The sequence below is a fragment of the Myxocyprinus asiaticus genome, chromosome 28, assembly GCF_019703515.2.
Source record: "Myxocyprinus asiaticus isolate MX2 ecotype Aquarium Trade chromosome 28, UBuf_Myxa_2, whole genome shotgun sequence".
Taxonomy (NCBI): domain Eukaryota; kingdom Metazoa; phylum Chordata; class Actinopteri; order Cypriniformes; family Catostomidae; genus Myxocyprinus; species Myxocyprinus asiaticus.
Genome location: NC_059371.1, coordinates 26,641,591 through 26,646,264, shown reverse-complemented (window position 1 = coordinate 26,646,264; position 4,674 = coordinate 26,641,591).

Genomic DNA, 4,674 nt, shown 5'->3' with positions numbered 1-4,674 from the left:
GTTGTTACCACATCCATATAAAGAAATTACTAATGATCTGGAATAGTATTCTAAATTGAAAATTATGGTAATTCATTTTTCTAATGAATGAGATTGTATTGTTTTCTTCCTTATGAGTTCATGTTATCCTGAACTGTATTCTGAAGTGAAAACACATTATGAACAATTGATAACTGAGGTGTTGTCCATCAGTTAACACTGAACACTCAAGTATTTGGTTCTACATTTTATTAATTTAATCAGATACATTAATCAGTTACATAAACATTCACACATATCAAAACATCTTTCTGTGACAGTAAACTCATTGACCATATACTGCATAATAAACACTTTACTGGTATACAATATCTTTTATTAAACCTAGAGCAGGACATAATGCTTTTAATGGCTGGTGCACAGTTGCAGTCTATTACACAGGCTGTGTTGTGAAAGAATGGCATACCACAAGTTTAATATGCGCCAATTAGTGAAAACAGTATTTCTACAATCAGCTTTAAAGGGATAGTTCACCCAAAAATGAAAATTCTCTCATCATTTACTCACCCTCATGTCATCCCAGATGTGTATGACTTTATTTCTTCTTCCAAAAATCACAAAACACATCATATAAAGCAAACAAAGTAATCCATATGACTCCAGTGGTTAAATCTATATCTTCAGAAGCGATATGATAGGTGTGGGTGAGAAACAAAACAATATCTTTTTTACTCTAAATCTCCACTTTCACATTCACTGGCACCCCACGTGACTTTCAGAAGTGAAAGTTTACGTTATTTTTCTCACCTACACCTATTATATCACTTCTGAATATATAGATTTAACCACTGGCGTCTTATGGATTACTTTTATGTTTCTTTTATGTGATTTTTGGAGCTAAAAAGGTCTGATCACCATTCACTTGCATTGTATGGACCTACAGAGCTGAAATATTCTTCGTTTGTGTTCAGTAGAAGAAAGAAAGTCATTGACTTGGATGGCATGAGGATGTGTAAATGATGGGAGAATTTTCATTTTTAGGTGAACTATCCCTTTAAAGGCTTTGTGTTACAACATAAATAAATAAACTAATAAATAAACAACAAATAAACATGAATATATAAAATAAACACACTCGAATAATGACAGTGATTTCTGAGCATGTTGGAAGTCAAGGTTCTTTACTGTGACAAACTGAAATTACAAAACATGAGCAGCGTGTAATATGCCGTTCACGCAGGCACATGTTTTCATTCTGAATGACACACAGCAATCTAACAGTCTTTCCACTGTTATCGTTTTTAACTCTAAATGACACCGGATATTCAAAAATACAGACATTAAACTTCACACAGCTCCGCTGTAGTGTTAAGACAAGGAAAATATGCTAATATTGAAGACATATTTGTGTAAAAACTTCACAAATCACACAATTCATCAGATTTAAACTCATATACTCAGCCATCCATATCGGTAACCTAATGCATTTAACTTGTGCACCACTTATACATATATTCATGCAAGTATTTGCAATTATCGCTTACCTGAAATTACAAAACATGAGCAGCATGTGATGCCAAGCATACACTACACGACTTGCAATCAGCACTCTGAGGCTCACAGTCGTGTTTTCTGTCGTGCTGGTGCGCAAACTACAGGACACTGGGTGCATCAACTACAAGACCATTCGTATCATCCTTATAAAAGCTCTTGTTTTCTAAATGTAGCAGGGGCGCCTCATGGGGGCAGCCATGTTAGCATCACATGACCATCTGAATACTACTTTCATAGTATTGAACACTTTCATTCATAGATTAAATTAATTCTGGTTTATGTACATAGTGAATTTCTTCATTGGCATTGGTAACTGAAAACTACTGTGTTTGAATGATGAAGCATCCAGGCCACTAGTTATCAGTGTATGCCATACTTCGACATACTTGAATAAATTACTGAGTGCACTTTTAAAGGAATAGTTCACCCAAAAATGAAAATTTGCTCACCCTCAGGCCATCCAAGATGTATCTGTTTCTTTCTTCATCAAAACAGAATTTAAGATTTTTAGGATTTCATTTTAGGCCTCCTCCTTTAAACAATGCAAGTGAATGTACTCCAATTTTTTGATGGTCCAAAATGCATATTTAGGGTGCATCAAAATAATCCACACGACTCCAGTCGACAAATTTCTTCTGAACCCAAACGATTGATTATTTTTAGAAACAAAACAATACTTATATACTTTTTAACTACAAATGTTCGCGGTACATCTCTGTGGCGCGCTCATGAGATGGATGACGTAAGCTCGTTGGTAAGGTCACGCGTCACGTGGAGGAGGAGTCAGGAAGCGAATCATTGTTTACAAGAGATACTTGCACAGACCAAGCGCCGTTCACAAACCAAAACAGTCCAAAACAATTTCAAACACAATGTTGTAGGATTTTGATTTTAGAAGAGAAGAGGAGATGGAGTTTTTCACCCAACCCTACCTATTTGAGCCCGAATACACCTCTCATGAGCGCGCGTCACAGAGATGTACGGAAGTGAACATTTGTAGTTAAAAAGTATATAAGTATTGTTTTGTTTCTAAAAATAATCAATCGCTTGGGTTCAGAAGAACTTTATTTGTCGACTGGAGTCATGTGGATTATTTTGATGCACCCTAAATATGCATTTTGGAACATAAAAATGTTTTTTATTTTTTATTTTATCACCTGTTATATACTACAGTAGGCTATATTTTTTGTAACTGATTGTTGTGGTGTTTTCTGTTTTTCTAAATGCAATTCAAGATCAACTTGTAGAAAAAAAAAAAAAGAATCCATTATTTTTGTACATATAAAGTAAGGTAGCTACTCCAAAGCAAAGCATGAACATTGTATCCGTACTGTATATTACTGCAGTGCCAGGCGGCAGGCAGTACCATATTTATTCTCCACGGTGATGAATGAACAGGAACTTGGACTTCCTCAACTTTAAGGGTAAGGCAAATAGTTTTATTCCATGAATACCTATGTTAAAATACAATTAAGCCGTTAAAAACGTATATGTTTGACATAGGCTGTTAAACAGAATGCATGTCGCGATAGATTGAAGATATGTTGAAACTTTAAAGCTCCAAAAAAAAAAAAAAAAAAAAAGGGAATTGTAAAATGTAATAGGCTATTAAATGATCCAAGTCCATATTGAATTATTTACTGAGATAATAAAAAAAATGAATAAAAAATATGTCTGATTAATATAAAAACATTGTAGAAAGGTTTAGAAACGTGTAACTTATAATTAAGTTACAATTTCCAAAATTTCATAATCCTTTCCCTTAACAAAGTATCTTATTTGTACTGGATCAAAGGCTTTTCCATTCTCAAATAGCCCACCAACTGTATGCCAGTTTTACAGGCATGATTTATGAATTGAAATGCAGATACACTCTTAATTTGGCTGGGTTAAAAATAACCCAATTGGCAACCCAGCGCTGGGTAAATATTGGACAGAACACAAAGTAACACAGCAAGTTGGGTTATGCATTTTAACCCAGCATTTGTGGTTAAAAAATATCCCAGCAAAATTTAGTGTAAGAAGAGCAATATATTCCAGAATATATAGAGTAAAGTAGCCCATAATCTTTGTAAAATAAAGAAACATGTCTGTTGATGAGATGAGCGGTATGATGTTACAGGCGATTAGTCTTAATTTATTCTTGTTGACCTGAATATAGGCTAAATTTCGGGACACTTTGTACCAAAAGTCACATTTGTGCGTTTCTTGTTTTAATCGTTTGAACATGATAGGCTACTACCTGTCTCATGTGTTCTCTCACTCGTTCCACTCCTTAGCAGAAAAACAAAAACACAAGTGAATGTGACGTAAACGAATCACAAATCCAAAAGCCTGTTCTTTTTTGGTTTTAATTTAGTCTTTTTATATCTCTGAATGTCTGTATTTCTTAATAAAACAAGGCAGTCTTCAAGAGGGCTGTGAAATGTGGCAACAAGTGTGTTCTCAGTTACTCTATTGCTGACGAGATTTTCAATACCTCAGATTTCAAATGTGTTTCTAAAACTCCCACTGACTTCCACTTCCATTTTTTAAATGTGTGTTTGTTATCAAAATAGTTGTGCAGAAGTATCTTATTGTCAGGCTAGTTACATTGCAAGTCCACGAATTTGTACACAGTTGATGTATCATTCAAAACCTGAGTTGTGGATTTTAGTCTTAAATGAGTCACAATTTTCTGGACTTAAGCTGAATAAACGCATTCAAAATCCAAACACATTTTCCAAAACAGCCATTTTAACACTAAGCTGTCATTACTTCTACATGTGCGATAATTTGTTTGTTTCTTTCATTTTTTACGCCATGCCAGCTTCTATGGCTATATTCATGGTGGGAACCAGGTTTAGTTATTTAAAACAGTTAAATAAGTTGGTGTTTAAGATTCATTTTTCCTAAAAACCTTAACTAAATTTGGATTCACTTGATTAAAAACCTTTTCAAAAGAATCAACTGAATAATACAGGTTCCTCAGATGCATGTGCAATAATTATGCACCAAAGATTTTAAAACTGCAAAAACATTTGCAAAGCGTACAGGCTCTCTTTATTTTACTAACATGAGCAAGATCACACAATAAGTCCACGTTTTTGTGTTCTCAATCAAGGTTTGAGTCTGAAAGAATTCCAAGAAGAGCCTTTGTGG